General features: G+C 44.1%; 1 long non-coding RNA gene across 1 annotated transcript in view; it reads left to right on the top strand.

The window, feature by feature from the left end:
- LOC110360826 (uncharacterized) overlaps positions 1 to 20,754 on the top strand; it is a 258,208-nt gene that overhangs the window by 76,796 nt on the left and 160,658 nt on the right. The window contains exon 4 of the long non-coding RNA XR_010471912.1: positions 9,265 to 9,431. This is a non-coding gene — a long non-coding RNA (uncharacterized LOC110360826). The remainder of the gene's footprint in view (positions 1 to 9,264; positions 9,432 to 20,754) is intronic.

A 20,754-nucleotide genomic window follows, 5' to 3' on the forward strand; every position in this document is an offset into this window, starting at 1 on the left:
ATGGCATCCTTATCTCTAAATTGGAGAGACATGGATTTGATGGATGAACCACTTGATGGACAAGGAATTGGCTGGATGGTCACACTCAAAGAGTTGCGGTCAATGGCTCGATGTGTAAGTGGAGACCAGCGACGAGTGGTGTTCCTTGGAGGTTGGTGTTGGAACCTGTGCTGTTTAACATCTTTGTCAGTGACATGGACAGTGGGACTGAGTGCACCTCAGCAAGTTTGCTGATGACACAATGCTGTGGGGTGCAGTTGACACACTGGAGGGACAGGATGCCATCCGGAGGGACCTGGACAGGCTTGAGAGGTGAGTCCATGTGAACCCCATGAAGTTCAACAAAGTCATGTTCAAGGTCCTGCACACCAGTCGGGACAGTCCTAAGCACAAATACAGGCTGGTTGGAGAATGGATTGAGAGCAGCCCTGGGGAGAAAGACTTGTGGAGGTTGGATGATGAGAAGCTGGACATGACCTGGCAATGTGCGCTTGCAGCCCAGAAAGCCAACTGTATCCTGGGCTGCAGCAAAAGAAGCATGGCCAGCAGGTTGAGGGAGGTGAATCTCCCTGTCTACTCTGCTCTCATGACACCCCGCCTGGAGTACTGTATTCTGCTCTGAGGCCCTCAACGTAAGAGGAACATGGACCTGTTGGAACAAGTCCAGAGGAGAGCCATGAAGATGATCAGGGGTCTGGAGCACCTCTCCTATGAAGACAGGCTGAGAGAACTGGGGTTGTTCAAGTCTGGGGACCTTATAGCAGCCTGCCAGTACCTGAAGGGGGCCTATGAGAAAACTGGAGAGGGACTTTTTACAAGGGCCTATAGTGACAGGACAAAGTGTAATGGCTTTAAACTGGAAGAGAGTAGATTTAGATCAGATATAAGGAAGAAATTCTTCACCATGAGGGTGCTAAGGCTGCCCAGCGAAGCTGTGGATGCCCCATCCCTGGAATTGTTCAAGGCCAGGTTGGACAGGGCTTTGAGCAACCTGGTCTAGTGGAAGGCGTCCCTGGCCATGTCAGGAAGGTTGGACTAGATGAGCTTTAAGGTCCCTTCCAAATCAAACCATTCTATGATTCCCAGTTGTTGTTTGGTGAGGATCCAGGGTCCAGCCTCCTAGTTTTATTTAGAGTTTCTCCCATGTGGAGTCCCAGTACTGTAGCATCTGGAGCTTTGCTTTGCTTCATTTCCTCCCTTGCTAGGAGTTTTGGAAAGCATACATCATGTCTTCTCCTAGAGGTGGCAAGTTTCTAGGGTTACAGAGTGATAGATGAGTTAACAAGTGACTTAACTGTCTCTTAACCCTTTCCCTTTTTGGAGAAGAGGTACTATAAAAACAGAACTGGAATCTCCGGTGTTGTTTACTTTGTTTATCAAGATTAGATGAAAAAATCAATATCTTATTTTTCTATTACATTTTAGCACTGCATCTTCCTAGCCCTTCAGAATCATATCCTATTGATTCTATCTTTAATGACTTTGAAATTTTCAGTGATTTGTTTGTGGAGAATAGTGTGCCTGATATAGATTTCCCCGTGTTAGTTTAAATGCTGATAGTATACTTGGTGAATTAATGAAATAAAAATAGCTTTGTCAATAAGCAAAAGTGAAGCCACTTCCAACATTTGTTCTGTAACCACTGCTTTCTGCAACTGCTGCCTACACAAAATTAGTTGGTGGGATTAAAGAATATATTCCTCTTTTATCCTATGTTTGAGTACTTGATCACAGAGGCATAGTTTAATCCAAACATCAATAGCACCTCATCAATTCAGTCAGATGCAGCTGTCAAAGTGGACTTTTGGTTTGTTTAGAGCTTTGTGATTTATCCTTTTTTAAGGTCATAGAATATTTTCTTTGATTTTTGATGCTGAAATCTTTCTTAATCTTCTAAACTTGAGAAACATCTGTTAAGATTTAATGGGGTGACTTTTGCCTTAAAATTGGAGTTCGTCTTGCAAATCTTTGGTTTTGAAAAATGGGAGAAAAGTACAAACATATATTCCTTAACAGTTATAAGCCCTGCTTAGTCAGCAAGCGATTAAACTAGTTAAAATGGAGCAGCAGGCGGTGCAGTTGTATTTAAGCAGTGTTTCTGTGGACCGTGATTTCAAATTTGTTTTGTTTCGCGTTGGCATTAGCCATTTCCCTTTACCATAGCATTCAGCTGAGGATCTAAGTGGCAGATTTATGAGAGCTTTCAAATAATGAGACAGTGTGATGTAACTGAGTGATGCAGAAGCAGAGAGAAATGTAACCTGCATTGTTGAGGTTTGGAGGACTTTGGAAGAATGTAGTGTAGTAGTTAATATGTTTGGAGGTAAATGGCATCTAAAAATACATGCCCCTAAAAACATACAGACAGCTGTCACGTCTACTGCCTGAATATATTAGTCATTATCCTCATTAACAGATGCAAAATCATCCCTGTTTTCATAATGTAAGAATTTCATATCAGGTAATTTGTAGTAATTTTCAATGGGTCTGGATTCTTCTGCTCCTGTGTGAGTTGGTGTTTTGAAGCAGGGTTCAACTGAGAACTGCAGGATCATCTTCCCTGTGCCCTCTTCCACTTTCTTACCTACTACAGCCTATGATCGTCTTTGCCAGGAATCTAGCACATGGATTTTTTTTCAAAGAATAACATTGCTTCATCAGCTTTTTCTGTAGCTGATAGCCGTGTGTGTCTAATATATTTGACGTGAGGTCTTGTCTTTGGCCTTCACGTTCATTTCAGTGGCAGCATTACCTGGATGAAAAACAGGATGTGGCTTTCTGGATATAACCGCTCTCTTTTTTTTTTTCAGTTTACAGAGAAGAACATGTTGTTCTATAATTGCAGAGACAGCACTGGCACAACTTGTAAACCTCTGCAAAGTACTGCAGAGCTGCCATTCATAACTACCAAGAGCTACGTACAGCATGAGGAGCGTGAGGGCCTGCCAAGTTTCTTGCCACTTCCTCCTACTTCTGACAAGGTTTTCAATTAGCAGCTTGTAGAAGCCCAGCCTGTGGTCCTATTTTCATGCAGTATGCATAACTTAATTCCCCAGAAGAGGCTGGAGCTGCAGAGGAAAGGAAAACACCCATAGGTTTGTAATGTCATATATTGGAATAAAACAGTTTAACAACAGTGTGATTCTGGGAAGAGAAAAGAAAGGAGGGCACTGGGAAAAGGAAGAAATGGCTAGAGTGGGTCTTAAAAGTGACAAAATCTCACTGAATCTTGTTTTGTTAAAAAGCATAGGAGCCCAATGTTTTTTCTCCCTGCAGTCCTTGTGTAGTCCTTGTGTAAGGTTAACCTTAAACAGCAGTACCTTGAGGAAGACAAATGCTCATTCCAAATTAAGCCCCATGTCTGCCTAAGTGCTCCACATGGCAAATATGCTAAATTAACCCTGCTTTATTACATTTGGCAGTGTTTCCCAGTGTCTCCATTTAATGCAATCCCTACAAACAGAAGAATCCTAACCTACGGGCCCAAATAATTAATTGGCATAAGTCCTTGTACAGTCCTGTCTCCAGGTAATAACCAGTGTCTCGCAGCAGAGGAGGTCAAGTGAAAGAAATTGCATAATGTAAGTACCAAACATACCCCTTGAAAAGTGGCGCAAAGAAGTGGGGCTGCTGTATTCTTCTTTGGATTTTGGTTTAGTAATCCATAGTGTGTCTGTACATGGAGCAGACTGTGGCAGCACATCAGCAATCTGAGAAAAGCATAGGTAGTGTTGGGGAGATCCCCAGTGGACAGTGGAAGTCTTATGGCCAGGGCTGGGGAGAAAAAGCCCTCCTGAGTCCCTGCAATCATAATAATGTCTTAAAAGAGATGTCCATCTGTGAGCTCCTGTAAAAACTGAGTGAGGGAGCGTGCCCACAGCATGCTGTCCTTTGGGAGCTGCTGCTGCTCAGTATGACCAGAGTGGGTTGTTTCCTCAAAGCCCAGGGTGGAACCACCACTGTGTTCTTCTGTGTTACGCCAGGATGATCCTGGTCCTTTAGTAGCCAGTGTACATAGAAGTACAAAGGCTTGTGGAAGATACATTTACCTTTCCCTCTCTGTCTCTTTTCCTCTGCTAAGAGCTCCAGTGGGAACAGATAAGCTGATTTATGGCAAATGTGTACACAGCTGCAGTGGAAGCCTTGAAGCAAAACTGGAATAACACAGCCACAGTGCTGAAAGTGCTAAGAAAGATATGAGCTGTGTGGACAAGAAGTTACATCTGCGATGTGTAGGTGTGGCTGCCGCTGTGAAAATTTGCCTAATCCTCGGCGATGGAGCAACCAAAGCTCAGCCTTCACCCATTGCACTGGCATGAGACCCACCAGACAGCTTCACTCATGCTGAACCATCTCTGTCACTGCACACAGTCTGCTAAAAACCATGCAGCCCTGAGAGGAGCCAGACGTGAGTGTGATGAAACACTGGCCCAGGTTGCCCAGATAGGTGGTGGATACCCCATCTCTGGAGACATCCCAGGCCAGGCTGGACGGGGCTCTGAACAACCTGATCTAATTGAAGATGTCTCTGCTTGTTGCGGCGGGGTTGGACTAGATGAGCTTTGAAGGTCCCTTCCAGTCTAAACCATTTTATGATTCTATGAGTAGGATTCCCACTGACCGATTTTTAAGGAGCCAACCCCACCCCATTTCCTTGCACCCTGTAGAAATGTCGGAGAAGCAGAACGGATCCTTAACTGAGCAATTCAGAGCATCTCCCCCATCTCCTCCCTGGAGCTGGGCTCTGGAGGAGAAATGCTTCACACAGTGGCACAGGTGGCTTGGGGAGGTGCTGAGCAGCTTTTCCGCGGTGTTGGAACCAGGCGCAGCGTATGGCGCTCTCTGTGTCCCAGAGAAACGTGCCCCCCACCACGTGTGGAGGGAGAGTTTTGGAGAGGTGCTGCTACAGGGAACAGTACGGCTCGGCGATAGGTTTGTCAGCGCTTTCCCTCTAGTCCTCTAGTAAAAGGACGAGATGTTGTGAATTTCATACATAAAAGGAAAAGTATCACATTTTCCCCAAATTCTTCAGGAAATTACTCTCATATACAACTGCAGAATTTGGCTGCGTTACAGAGACAGAGTGTCATTTGCATGCCATTACCAGGCTGTAAAAGCCTCATGGTGACTGCCTACTATACATTTGCAATCTTTAGGGATCCTGTGAGGGTCACCTCTGAGGTCAGGTTTGTTTAGTCTGTTCCATAACGGTGTAAAGTGGACTTGAATGTGTACTCTGCTCAAATAATACACAATCTGATTGATACTTAAACATCAGTAAGTGTTGTATATATGTTGCAGTTTCTAATGGTCCAGGCAGAGGAGAACCATGTATTTGCTAACAAATTTTTTCTACAAACAACCTGATGTGGCTTTGGAAAGTGGTCAAAATAGGGAATGAAATGTACCCTTAAAATTACGATAAGAAAATCTTCATTTTTCCTTTCCTTGAGAAAACTTTTTTTTGAAGTCCCCTCTGAGCCCTCCCTGTATTTCAAATTCTTCCTCCTGTTTCCTTTTGATTCACTCACCATCCATTCACTGATTGCCTTGCAGTTCAAAAGGCAGGTTCCTTACATTGCATTGTTCAAAGATGGCTTAATTAAAAATAGATCATGTCTTCTGTGTTGTGCTTAGTAAGCATTGTGTTGATTGGCTTCATAGAGGCCTGGATGATATTTCAGCCCTTTACAGATCTTTCAAAAGGAATAATAAAAAGAAAGAGTGGAGAAAAAAGAACGTGAAGTCTTTTTCATCCTTAATATGTCATGATTTAGAATGCAAGAATCATTACTCAGCACAGGCTCTGGAGAATAAAGAGAGACTAGAGAAAAACTCATATATGAGTGACTTTGCTCTATCTGTTTGTTTTTAAAATACTGTAAAAGTATAATCTGTTGTGAAGTCCAGCCTCACCATGTTTTTCTAGTGCTTCTCTTCCAACAAAACTTCCACGATGAAAATATAAATAAAAAGTGACATAAAATTATACAGCTCAGCACAAAACTAGTTGAGGCAAAATGTTCTTATTGCCATCTTTATGGCTACACCATAAAGTTATAACCAATTGGTTATTAAGTTTCCCCCTGTTTTAATTCTGTGTCGTGCACACAGACTCAGAGAGATATTCCCTCTCTTTCATCCTTTGCTCATCTCTGGATCCATAATATGTCTGTGATGCAATTTTTCATTTGCTTCTTTCTTGCAGTAAGAAGTTCAATTGTTTTGCTTTACTTAGTGAAGAAATTGTTGCTGCAGAGCAAGAGCATGACTCTTCAGAGTAAATTGTAGTTCTGGGTTAAACCTGGCTGCTGCTGAGGTGGGAATACGATGGAAAAGAGAAGAAAGCACAGAGTATTTTTCTTTCCGTTCCAGTGGCTCACAAGGACTCCAAACTTCTCTGTGATCCAGATACCTGAGGATGGGGTTTGTCAGCCCAGAGACAGCGTCAGCATCCACCAACACCTCTGATAAAAACCCTCAGGAGGAGCAGCCCTATTTCTGAAAGGAGGTTTTAGGTGCTGCCTCATTGCAGAGGTTTGTGCCTCTGACCCAGGCTCCCTTTGGTGTTGCTGGACTAGGTGAACCCGTCCTGAGATGGGTTCTCTCTGGTGTGGCTGTTCTTGGTGATGAAAATGCTTTCTGTAAAGGCGGATCAGGTGTCTCTGGGCTGTGTGTTGTCCTGCAGTGCAAACATCTTCCCTGGGAGACGCTCTAATTGATCAGATGGTGAGCAGAATTATGGCCTAGAGCTGCTTGGTGAAAATCTAAGATAGTGTGATAGTTTTCTTGTCTCCCTTGTTTTCCTCTCCACCACCTAAAAATCCAAACAGGCAGAGCCCCTTTCATCAGCCCTGCCCAGGCTTAGCTCTGCTTAGCACAGCCTGTGCCTGGGACTCGAGGTGTCGCTTGTTGCTTTCCTGTGTGTTTCTGGACACAGCCCTTTGTAGCCTTTATTCCTTCTAGGATCTGGTTCAGGAGGAGAAGGCTAGATTTGAGCCTGAGCTGGCCAGTTCTGACCTCTCAGTAATTTTCAAAGCATTCCTGCAGAGAGAGATGATATAGGGAGTCCCCTTGCCAAAATGTAATCATGCAGAAAATGCAAAATTGAGATCACTGTATAGATTATTTTATAACGTGGTCACAAGAGAACAGAGGACATAGAAACCAGAAACTGAATAGTTAGTGCAACAAACTTGAGATTGTTGCAATTTGATTCACGTAAGGGAATTGTGTTGGCTTTTTGGCTGTGGGCTTAATGTTCTGTTTGGAAATGTATGATGTCATTATACCAAGCAAATCACAGCAAAAGGCCACTTGTATTTATGTTGGCTAAGGGTTTAACCAAGTGTACATGGCAGGCTTAATTTATTGCTACTTTTAACTTTGTTTAGTCACTGAAGGGCTTTATTTATGCTGGTAAATTCAAATAGTGGCTAACAGTGACCACACAGCTAAAGAAATCACAAGAGTCATTATCACTAATCACTTTGTTGTTGAATTTCCTTAATTAAGTGTGTGGGGGTGTGTGTGTAAAAATTGAATCCCTGGGCATTCAATAGAGAATAGGGTGGTAAAAGAGAGTGATTAATTGAGATATCAGTTGCTTTCCTTAGAAAACTAGATTTCTGTAACCTACTATGGTGAAGCAAGAATGAAAATAAAACTCAAGCGTTGTCTAAATGCTGAATTAATTGAAGGCATATTAAAAAGTTTTATAGATTCTCTATAAAGTAAAATAAATAGCAAGAAAGTTATATTCTTTATGCAAACATTTTTCATTACAGTACGTGTCGATTCCTTAGTGAGAGCTCATTAACTTTTTAAAAATTACCTTTAATGGGCTACTCATTATCATCACCATCAAATGCTTCACTTGTCCGACATTCTAGCGTTTAGAGCAGATTAAAGCCAAAATTACCCTCTAGATACAGGGCATATTCAACTACACAGGAAAAAAAACAACTCATTCAGTAAAGTCATGGCTTATAAACAGTAAAAATTAGGAATGTTGAAAGCAAGCTTTTTTTAAAGCTCAGAAATGTGACTCAATGTGGTAGCTGTGGTTTTGAGCAATAAAAAAAAGAAGGAAATGTTCCTCCTTTTAAAGTCCCTCATTGAAAATATATTTGGTTAAACATCATTGTGAAGCAGCCACTCTGAAACCTGGTCTCGAGGGCTTGGGCTTATCCTTGTTCGGCTGCTGTTCAGCCTAGAGACTTGGACAAGTCACTTCTTTGCCTGAACTAAAACTTGTGGGTAATGAGATGTCCTCTGTCAAGGCCTGCAAACCTCCATGTGAAAGCTGCTTTAGGAGACAACTGTTCCATTGTTACTCATCCTGCGAGAATTCTGCAGGACCTAAAATCATCTTTAAGCAGGAGTAGAAACAGCATCAAGATTTTTTTAGCTTAAGTTGGCCGAAGCTTCTCATTTTTGGTGGAAGTACACTCACTTGCACCAGCAGGGAAATTGGCATCCACTCTTTTTTTTCTAAGGGTGGTGTTCAGGGAGAGTGGAAACTCAAGAATGTTGATCAAGAATGCAGACATCCTGGCATGTTTTGATTTTGGGGGGGGCTGCAGGGCTCAAATGTGCTGCTGTGATGAATAGCAAGGTTCATCAAGGTTGCTTTAGCAAGGCAACCCCAAAAGCATTTCTATGATGGCAACTTCATTTACTCCTCTGAGGAGGAAAACAATATATGAATAGGGCTCAGTCCTCAGCTGGATGAACGTTACTAAGTCTGAGGGAACATGGTGTCAGCCATGGTTTGGGACCTCACTTCACCTTTTCTTTCCCTGGCTTGTATGAACAAAGCAGCAGTTTGCGTGTTTCACCAATATTTAAAGGTGCTCTTGGACTGTTGGTACCAAGGAGGCTGAGAAAATAACACCACTCTTATGCAGATGAGACAAGGTTCTTCAGATTAAGCAGGCTATGGTGCCTTGCTGTATTCTTCCAGGTTGTGGGGAGATGTCCTGAGAGCACTTCCTCTGTCAGTAAAAAGATCCTGGAACTGTTAAAATCCTTCACCTCTGCACCTTTTCATCTCTTTCTTCCAAGAATCTTAGTTTATTTTTCAAAGCTATTGAACTGAAAATTGTGGCACTGCAATACACAGCCAGACTCTTGAGTTTAACTGGGATAAATTCTCCTTGGTGATGGGGTTTGGTTAGAGTCCTACATCAACAGTCCTTCGTTTGAAATAAACTTGTTCTGAATTTTTTTGGTCTACTCACAGTGCTCTCTTTATCTCTTCAGCTGAGAAGATTCTCCAGATACTTCTCTTCTGGCACCATATGTCTGATGCAGGAAGTATCTGAAGATGGATGAAAAGCTGCAGATATCCTGGTGCAAAACAAAAGAAGCTTCAGAACATCTCAAATGATGGAGCTGGAGTGTTACCCAGATATCTCAGAGATGGTGCGGTAAGGTTCATCACACAGAATCACAGAATGTTAGGGATTGGAAGGGACCTCAAAAGATCATCTAGTCCAATCCCCCTGCTGGAGCAGGAACACCCAGATGAGGTTACACAGGAGCTGAGACTATTTAAAGCTTGGCCCAAAGAACATGACATATATGCCCCTCTTATTTCTCATATATTTAACCCTGTAAGTTGTAGCATTGTGTATACATTGGTAGGTGCTCAGGGCATTCAGATTCAGACACTCTCTAAAAAAAATCAAATGAAAGCTCTTCAGCTGAGTGTCCTGGTGTGGTGTCTTCATCTCTAGAGAGAGATGGCTTGCAGGAAAGCCAGAGGATGACGTAGACCTTTCTGGTGGCTACCAAAGCTGAGGCAAATATATTTCTTTGACTTAAAAATAAATAAAAATCTCATCCCTGTTTACTAGTCTGCCAAATGAATATCCTGCCATGAACATCAGAATGCCTGTTTGTGATCCTGGTGGCCCGGCCTCATGCAGAAGAAAGGACTTTTTATTTAACAGCAGGAAAACAGTAGAGAATTTGGTACATGGACTGACTGCTGCACAAACTTTCTGGTATGGTCTGGTTTTCAGGTTGTTTCCCTTGCAAGAAGCATCTTCTTTTTTCCTTCCCACAGTCAATACAATATAGACCTTTCTGTGACTAACAGCTTTTCTGATACATGCCTTTTAATGCTGAGATTAATCTCAGTAAATAATTCCAATAGTTCCCCAGACCTTTTGAGCAGCTAGTGGTACAGCTCAGGCGCTAGCTCTGACCTTAGGGGTGTAGTCATGAAGGGTTTCCCACTGAACTACCAGTTGTACAAGCCAGTGTGTCTTGGTGGGAATGCTCCTGAGGGAACACAGCCAGGGTTCACAGGGAATCATAGAATCATAGAACCATTTTGGCTGGAAGATAACTTCAAGATCATCGAGTCCAACCAGGAAGGTGCCTGATTCCCCTTACAGGGAAACTGCAGGAAATGAGGGAAACAGCTGAGGCTTCATCCATCAGCTCAGACTATCTTAGTGCTTCTAGGCTCCTCGCTGGGGAACCAGTACAAAGACTTAATCCAAATCAAGGTGCACCTCCTGAAAAGCATATCTGCTTTTGGAAAGACTACAGAATCTCTTTCTATTTTCAGGCTTCTGTTGTTTTCTTTTATGCTTCTGACTTTGTTTAGGCCCCCTACTTACAGACATGTTGTGGATTGCACATGTAGTTTCTTGGGTATATACATTTACTTGAGACATTTATTTACCATTTCCTGCAGTTTACTTCCTGAGTGAGTTGACTCAAGTCACTTTGCTTAGGAAATTTCTCTGTATTGCATTCTGTTAAGCTTCAGTGATGGCATAGGAAAGCAAGGCTCCCATTTTTAAGCCTGAGTTTTAGGCCTGAAGTTGTATATTGTGATTTTTCTTGCCTAACTTGGTCAAGAGTAGTGCTGCCATAACTCTCAGGAATGCTGAGACGATGAAGATACTGAGGCTTTTGAGATGTTTAGGCTGATATTCATCTTGTTTAGTGTGGACATTTCCAGTGCCTACAGCTGCACTTATCACCTGTGGCCCTGCATATTCACTGGGAGGAAATACATGCCATTGAAGAGTGATTTAAGTGACCTGTTTTGAATGTTTACTTGAACTGTATCTAGGTCATTATTCCAGTGATGCTGCTGAGCAGATTTCCTAACAGGCCTAGCTCGGGTGGAAACAGACTTTCAGTGAAAAAGGAACAGACTTTCAGGGAGAAGTGGCTTGAAATTCTTCCTCTCTGCCAGTCCGTTCCAATCTATGCTCTTCTATTCTTTCCCCTTTCCCAGTAACTCAAGAATCCTCAGGTCTCCCTATCTGTAATATCCAAATCCATCTCTGGTCCTCACAGCCAAATGCAAGAGTTGTGATGTGAAATTATTTAGTAAAACAGGGAGCACGAAAGATCAAAGTCTCCACTGCTGGAGTGCTTTCTCAACCCCGTCTGTGCCCCCAGGGATAACTTCTGAGTCCCTCAAGGAGAGGAGAAAGACATGATCAAACCAATGATTAGGAAAAGTAATCATCAGCTTATAGCCCTAGCTGAAAATTCTAGTAACTGAAATATGCAGGAATAACCCAGGAAAAAAAAGTTTACATTGGGTTGCTTTAGAGTGTTTTAGGATATTGTCCCCATTAATTAAAGACTTGTGCCTTCAGTGTGCTGGATGGAGGTGGATGGGAAATGTAAAACTATTTTTTGTTTCAGATTTAGGCAAGTCCCTCACAAAAGCTGAGGGATTGGGAAGGGGAGAGGAGAGGCACACAGGTTAACAAACAGATTCAGGCTTTCTAAGATCAAAGAGCACTTCTCTTGAATAAGAAAAACTTAGCGTCCCTGGTCTGAACACCTCACTCCATCTTGAACTAAATATTCACCTTGGAGAGTAAAAATGTTCCTACTGTAGAATCATAGAATCATTTTGGTTGGAAGAGACCCTCAGGATCATCGAGTCCAACCATAGCCTAACCTAACTCTAGCACTAAACCATGTCCCTAAGAACCTCGTCTAAATGCCTTTTAAACACCTCCAGTGATGGTGACTCCACCACATCCAAGGGCAGCCTGTTCCAGTGACTGACAACCTCTGGAAGAGGCATACTTTGAAAAAATTGGATGTCAGTAAGCAAAAGAAGCCTCCAAATCGTCTGTTGCAAACAATGCAGGAGCTGCTGCACTGCTGTGCACCAAGTTCCTGTGGCATCAGCAGCCACGGATGCTTTGGCCATCAAGCTTTGCAACTGAATGATGGGATATAACTGTGCTCAGTACTTGGTAATGCCATCAAACCAGATGCTGGTGCCTCAAGTGTTACAGTTCTGGGCTTTGGGGTGCTTTATAGCTTGAGAGGAAACTCATGGCCAAATAAGATACACAACAATTAAAATATATAGGAAGTAAAAACACTTGATTACTATATGATAGTGTGGGATTTCAGAATACAGATAGACCTGGGAGACTCAGGCCTTTCTCTGCCTTCCTATGTGACTGCTTATTTTTTCGCTGAACAGTCACAAACCAGAAAATTAATTGCAGAAGGTGGCTGGACATGCTGGAGGCTTGTCCACTGAGATGTTGTTCTCTTATGAGGTCTTTGAGAAGGCAAATGAAATTTCCACACAGGGTTTTTTTAGGATTTTATATGAAGATCAAAAATGAAATTTTGGAGACATTTTTGATGCCTTTGAGGCAAACCAAAATTCTCTTTCTAGTCAGTTAGATTTTTATGCCATGTCTGCCTGAGCAGCCGTACTGCCTGGGTGGAACTAAAACCTGTGTAGTTTCATGGGCTGGGCTTCGTGAAGGGTTGGTGTCTCCTGCTGGATTGGCACAGTGCCTTGTGGGAACAATAAAACTGTGTTTTATGGTAAACAGCAGGGAAAGCAGTCCTTCATAACTGGTTGCTGAAATCCTGACCAGAGTGGAACTCACCGATCCGTCTTGCAGTTTGTCCTCAGAGCTACAGGGATGAAATAGCCACTCTGTGGTACTGTCATGGTATCAGTGACAGCAAAAACACCTCAGTGCAAGAGCAGCTGTTCTCCCATGGCACCTCTGCTCATGTGGACACACCACAACTAGTGTCAAGCTGTCTCACTTGAATGATGGCAGAAGAGAGCCACAGCAGCTTGGCCAACCTTTCTCCGCAGGATATTTGCAGGCCACATCATTGCTCTTGGACGTAGTTTGCAATCCTGAATTGAGCTGCTTTTAAAGCCAATTCAGTTAGACCTACTGAGTCTGCAATAACTATAGCATAGAAACAGCTGGAGTTGCCTTATTGTTACCAGAGATTTGGCTGCTGAAAGAGTGGGGATGCCTCCTGAGCAATCCCACCCCTCTCTTGCACCAACTGTGCCCCCCATGTGCCAATGGTGGCAGCAGGTGTCACATCTGGGCTGCCCCAACATTAATATGTGAGGGAGGCAGAGCTGCAGAGAGAGCTCCCCTTTGTTGTTACCCTTATTAGTCTAGCTGCAAGTGCCAATAACATCAAGAGCGGCAAACAGAGCTCTGAAGCATCCTCCAGCCATTGTTTCCTTCCAGCCCACTATTTATTTGGTAATATACAGGCCAGCTGGATAATTTTTGAAAAGCAGACAAACATATAATTTTTATCATGCTAGTACATTCTCTTGCTGCTACATCTTTGCTGCACTTGGAAATGAAGACAGTGTAATTACCTAACAATTATCTTGTCAGCTTGTAGCAGAATGTGAGATTCAGGTTGAGGTAGGGAATGAGGTTGCATTTAAACACTGGGCTCTTGTGATATGGCGTCTATTTATTTTTCCATGCTAATTTTGGGGCTGGGTAATGAGGTAGATGAATGTGGTTAAGCTAAATGGGCCAGAGTGCCTGCCCAGAACACAGGAGACTATTTGGCCATGTAAACCCAATATGTATTAATACTTAGGCACCCTGTAGGAGTGGGGATAGGCTTCCTGCACTGCATTACTGCATTTCCTGGATGCCGAGGCATGGAGCTGCCACCACAAACGTTTTCAGGTAGCCTGACAGCCATGGGAGGCAGGGTGGGAGCATGTTTTTGCCTGGCAGAAGAAGAGGCAGTCTCTTTGCCATGGGGCCATTGATGCAGCATGCCCCTAAGTATGTGATCAGACTGCCCAACCATCCTCTCTGTCAACCCTGGCTGTGTTTTAACATAAGCAGTAGACAGGAGTACACAAAGAATGGTTCCCGTTCTCCAGTCCTTTATTTTTGGTTCTTTTACTTGCCTGTCCCAGTGCCTGCTGCAGGCTCCCTTAAACAGGGGGATGCCAGCTGACATAAATTATGATTATCTGCCATTGTAGACAGGCATGTTAAACCAATATGCACGTATTTGGAGAGGAACCAATGCTCACAGAGTTTAAATCTCAGCAACATGAGGGATCATTCCTCTCTAATTCCAAATATGGTTTTGGCCAAACCTTTGGCTGGTGCTGTTGTATGGGCTAGATGTTCTCCTCCTGTCTGTCAAGAAACACTCTGCCCTTTCCTGACGGAGAGGGCTCTGGAAGTGTGGCAGTTCTAAGCTCACACTGAAACAGTCATTTTACAACCAGCATCGCCACAAATTCCAGCTGTTCTGCACTGGCAAGATGTAGCCACAGACTAGGCTTATTTTTCCCTCTGATCAGTTTACAGCTTTTTCCCTCCTGACTTGCATAGCTGGAGAGACATCTCAGCAAGTGCACCAGTCAGCGCAGAGAGGAACATGAGAAGTGACTTTCAGCTGACAGACACTGATGGGCCCTGATCTGGTATCAATGAGTTTTCCAAACAAATGCTGTTTCTGTCAGTGCACCTCTGTTAACACTTTGGCATTTCAAGGCCTAAGCCTCCTGCCTTTAGTAAGTAGTGTGGGATTTTAGACATTAGAAAGCATCATGTTATGGGTTGCTAAGTAGTTTGCATTTCAAAGGCAGCTACAACTTAAGATATATCTTGGCAGAAACAAGCAGTAAACGGGCCAGGCTCCCAAATACAGTCCAGGCTACCTGTTGCACTGCTGAATGCTTTGCATGGCCAGAGTGGCTTAAGAGTAGTCTGGGATGTACTGAGATATGCTTGACAATCTAAGTCCTTTGTTTTTTTCATGCAGTGCAGTGAATATTGCACTGAACTAGCAGTTTTTTTGCACTGTTGCTTAGGGATGAAACATTATTCTTCAGCATTGTGCATGTTCTTGAGGCCATGTGGCTTGACCTTTTATGTTGCTGTAAGCACTGTGAACATTTGCAAGGCGCTCTGAATAATTGCTACGAAAAGAGACAGCAGAGGATGTTAAGTGCAGTTTTCACTGACTGAAAAAAAAGCACTTAGTAGTGTCTTGAGAACAGGAATGATATGTTGCTCTTCATCCAATCCATGCCAGGGCAGGAAGACTGGGGTTCAAAAGGAGTGAAAGAAGACAAATGGAAAGCAGACAGCAGCAGCAAACTGGTACATACAATCCCCACTCTCCTGCACTGCCCATGGCCTCACCAGCAGAAAGGAATTAGTGACAATGAACAGCTGTGGCAGCTTTCAGGCAGCCAGTTGCCTGCAGGCCACAGTCCCTCAAAGATGTCTCTGCTCTGATGTGGGCCACTCATGGGCCACAGTCCCTCAGGGACACCCCTTAGGCATGGAGGGCCTCCTTCCATGAACAGGTCTACCCTGTACATCATCACGGCCATCTTTCTCTCCATGCATCTCCTCTACCATCTCCCCACGTGTCTCTTCCCCTCGTGTCTGATGCTCTTTCTTAAACATCTCTATGATGGGGCACTGTGGGCTCCTTTGAGGGCCTGGCATTTTTGGATGCCATGGGCAGTTATATCAGCTTCAGAGCCAGCTGCCATCTGCACAGGGCAGTTCATGGTCACCTCCCACACTGGCCCTGCTGAAGTCTCCTACGTGTGTCCAGTGTGGCACTCCTGAGGTCATCAGGTGCTCATGCATGTACTGATTGAGTAAATTGGGTGCTCATCTCAAGGGAACTGTGCGATCATGCACGAAATGGTCAGGTTCTCATGCATGAATTTAGGGATCATGTTGCAACCAGATTGTGCAGTCATGCATGAGCTGATGGGGCATCTTGAACCAATTGGATGCCCATGTGTGAGGTAACTGGGTGCTCAAGCATTAATTAATTATTCCTCCCTGCAGGGATTAGTTGGATAATCAAGTATAAATTTACAAGACACTCATGCATGAACTAACCGGGCACTCATGCACAAGCTACTTGGGCAGTTTGGAATAAATTGGCAGTTTGGAATAAATTTGGCACTTGGAATAAATTTGGCACTTGGATGTGAATTAACTGCATGCCCATGTTTGAAGTCATTGGGCGCTCAAGTATTAACTGATTGGACCCTCATGCATGAACTGATAGGCCACTCAGGTGTGAAGGATTTGTGTGCCCATGCGTAAACTAAGTGGGCACTCATGCACATATTTGTGGGTGCTCATGCATGAATTTATCAAGCATTCAAGCATGAACTAGTTGGGCATCCCTTTGTGACTTTATTGGACACTCATGCATGAATACAGTAAACCCTGTGATTTATGTCCTGAGGGCCATAATAATACATGTGCACTTAGGTTGTTACAATATTAACCCCTCCAGTATGATCTGTGGAGATGAGGGTTGAGGTCTGGGAAGGGTATGTGTAGTCAGACAGTGATGAGGTTGACCCAAATAATCTAGTCCCCAAGGGAAAGGGGTGGAGATTGTAACAGATGAAAGTTGAGACTGTGGTGATGATGATAATCCCTGTAATCTGACTCCATGGGAAGGGGTAGAATTTTAGTAAGTGCATATGTACTTTGTTACATTAGCCCATATAGTCTGGTCTACCAGGACAAAGAGTAGAGTTTGTGATGGGTAAGGTGTTCTGACTGTGTAGATGTGGTGCTTAAGGACGTGGTTTAGTGGTGGACTTCGTAGTGTTAGATTAACAGTTGGACTCAGTGATCTTAGGAGTTTTTTCCAGTCTCAATGATTGTATGATATTAGCCACTGTAATGTGGTTTATGGGGCAAGGAATGGAATTTTAGAGAGCATGTGTACATATTGGTAAAATGTTAATCCCTACTGTCTGTTCTGCAGGGAGGAAGCATGAAGTTTACAGTTACTGCATATTAGGATTGTGAGGATGTTGAAACTAGAGTTTGTAGTGTATTTATGTTGAAACAGCTCTTAAATATGTGTTTTGTAGGGGGAAGGGGTGGAAGGTATTTAGATTAAATTGCAGGGTTTACTACATTCATGCATGGGCACCTAATTAGCTCATGCATGAGTGCCAATTTAGTCCATGCATGAGCAGGGCCCCCAATTAGCTCATGCATGATCACCCTATTAGTTCATGCCTGATCACCCAATTACTTCACGCATGGGTGCCCAATTAGTGCATGCTTTATTGCTCAAATAGTTCATGCATGAGTGCCCAATTAGTTCATGCTTGAGAGCCCAATCAGTTCACACTCGAGAGTCCTATTAGTTCTGCATGAGCACCCACTTTACCCGTGCATGAGTGCTCAATTAGTACATGCATGAGCATCCAAGGAGTCCACCCCCCAAGTGCACCATGAGTTCACACGAGTGCCACACTGGACAAACAGGGTTTGGAGAAGAGAAGGCTGAGAAGGAATCTTACCAGTGCTTATAAATATCTGAAAAGTGTGTGTCAAGAAGATGGGACCAGGCCCTTTTCAGTGGTGCCCAACAACAGGATGAGGGGCAATGGGCACAAACTGAAGCACAGGAAGTTCCATCTGAATATGAAGAGAAACTTCTTTACTTTGAGGTGCCAGAGCCCTGAAACAGGCTGTGCAGAGAGGCTGTGGAGTCTCCTTCTCTGGAGACATTCAAACCCACCTGGACACATTCCTGTGTGATCTGCTCTGGTGAACCTGCTTTAGCAGGTGGGTTGGACTGGATGATCTCCAGAGGTCCCTTTCAACCCCAACCATTCTGTGATTCTGTGATCCAGACGCTGCAGCATTACCAGTATGGGTGCTGGCCATGGCCTGTCCTGTGCAGGTGGCAGCCGGCTCTGAAGTTAATATGGCATCTCAAAATGCCAGGTCCTCAGAGGAGCCCACAGTACCCCAGTGCAGACAGCATGCAGAGATGCTGGGGTGCAGACAGGAAGATGGCAGAGAAGACGTGCATGGAAGAGGATGCTCCACGCCTAAGGGGTGCTTGCCTGAATCACTGCAGCCAATGGACAACCCACACCAGGGCAGGGACACTTTGAATGACTGTAGCCATGGGTGACCTATGCCAGCACAGTGACACTGGGAAGCCAGGGAGAGGGGAAGAGACCCAGCGGGACACGTGAAGCAGTGGCAGACAGAAGGAACTGTTGTGTACACAGCCCCAAACTTCTGCATCGCCCACCAGTTCACGGACCAAGTATAACCTATAGTGCAAACAAGAGAAGCTGAGATTAGGAAGGTGTATTTGGCTTAAGTGAAGCCTAGGAAAGGGGGAGAAAAGGTGCTTTCTTAAGTGTTTAATTGCTTATGTTTTCTTCTTTTAACTGACAATACCTTAAGTAAAATTTCCTCCGTGAATGCTGTTTGCACACTGCAGTAAACAGTGGGGAATGCAGAAAGCGCACAGATCTGGCATTGCCTGGGGACAAGAGTAATTTGAGTGACTTGGAGGCTCAAGAAGTATTGATTCTGATATTGGGAATTAGGGGTGTTGTGGTGAGTCCATCATGTCTGGTGAGGGAGTAGGCGAGGACAGTGTGTAAGCAGGTGGAACATGGAGGGTTTGAAGCTACTGGAGCAAGGTCATGAGGGACAGGAAGGTGACTGGGAAACGATGGCAAGGGTTCTGCTCCAAGCCTCAGTGACCTGCAGCCTGGGCTGTCTCAGCACTGGAGATCCCAGAGCACCTTCCATGGAGAGTCAGTGTGGCTGGGAGAGTCCAGGAGAACTGCGTGCTGCTGTGCTGCGGGGTGCAGGGGGGCTGTGTCTACCACGCAGGTCTCCAGAGAGCCCAGAAGCACTTGGCAGAGCTGGGCAGTCAAGCAGAGGGTCTCTGTTTTAGAGTAAGGGGCTGCTAAAGGAAGCGTTAACAAGCACTCAGTGCAAAGGGGAGACTCTTGCTCAGAATTAGCGGCTTGTATTGCTGCGCCCATCAATGTGTGCATGGTACAGCGCTTATTCCTACTGCCTGGTCCACAGGAGCGAGCGTGGAGTTTATAATTGGTGTATGTTAAGATTGTGATGATGTTGAAAGTAGAGTTTATAATGGATCGATGTTGAAACAGTGCCTGTGTGTTTTTCACAGAGGCGAAGGGCAGGATGTATTGGGCATAAATTGCAGGGTTTGCTGCATTCACACGTGAGCGCCCGACTTGTTCATGCCTGAGTGCCCCGTGGCTTCATGCCTGAGCACCCCATCAGTTCACGCCTGAGTGCCCAATTAGCTCACGCTTGCATGCCCAGTTAATTCATGCATGGGTGCCCAATCGATTCATGCATGAGAACCCAATTTCTTCACGCTTGCACACCCAATTAATTTACGCAGTTGTGCCCAGTTGAGTTATGCATGAGTGCTCAATTAATTTGATAAGAGTTCATAAAGGTAGTGCTGCTAGGAACCCCAAAACTGAAGCCAGATGCAAATTAAAGCCACACCCTTTAAAGGCCCTCTGGACAAATTAATCTGGGCTGAAAAACAGTCCTTTCGTTCAGATTGAAAAGAAATGAAAACCAGCTCTCATTCTACACCTGGGTATAATTAGTACAACTTTAACTTCAATCCCTTTTTAGGACCCAGAAAGCAGCTGTGTGGGACACTGAGTTATCCTCTTGGAGTTCTAGCTAATCCAGCTTTTCTATTGCCATATGGGGTTTTTGTTTTGTGCGCTAATCATTAAAATGTAATTTCCCATCATATAAGTTCCTCAGCCAACATGAAATGTCTATACTTAATGCCCATGGAAAAGAAGATATTTTAAAAGCAAGAGCAAAGTTAAACCAGCAAGAAAAAATAACGAATACAGGGCAGTTCGCAGCCTGTTCCAGTAGGAAGCAGCAGTGCTATATTTGTACCTCCAATGGATGCTGTAGAAGATTGTGCATTAGCAATACTCAGGCATGGTCTTCAGGAAACAAAATTATTTTTGTTAGTGAAGGCCTGGAGGAAAGAAAACAAAAATCTTTTGTATTATTACTTAGGCTGTGTTTTCTTTTTGCTTCTCATCTTTCATGACTTTCATGATGACAGGTCCATCATCTAATTTCCATTTCTTGGAGGAGGTCTCCAGTCTCCCAGCATTGGCTTCTCTGCCATCCAGTATAATTCCTCAGCTAATGGCAGAGCAGTGAAATTGCCTTTGGAGGTCCAAGTAGCAGCTGATAACAGTGCTGTCCCCTTGGCCAGCAGATGTTTACTTGGCGAGTCACTCAAGAGGAGGCACTCAAGAGGGTGATTTTCTGTTTTTAGACTCGACCTGTTGATGCTTTTAAATTGACCTTTCTTACCTCTGTAGTGTCCTGGAAGTTTTAACTAATATCTGCAGGCTGCTTGTAGCAGGAATGTGAAATAGTGTTTCACCAGCATACACCACCTTCAGAATCATAGAATCATAGCATGTCCTGAGTTGGAAGGGACCCACAAAGATCATTGAGTCCAACTCCTGTCCCTGCGTAGGACAACCTGAAGTTCACACCATGTGTCTGAGGGTGTTGTCTTGAACACTGTCAGGCTTGGGGCTGTGACACTTCCCTGGGGAGCCTGTTCCAGTGCTCCACCACCCTCTGGGTGAAG

Source organism: Columba livia, chromosome 3, assembly GCF_036013475.1.
Source record: "Columba livia isolate bColLiv1 breed racing homer chromosome 3, bColLiv1.pat.W.v2, whole genome shotgun sequence".
In the NCBI taxonomy this organism is placed as follows: Eukaryota; Metazoa; Chordata; class Aves; order Columbiformes; family Columbidae; genus Columba; species Columba livia.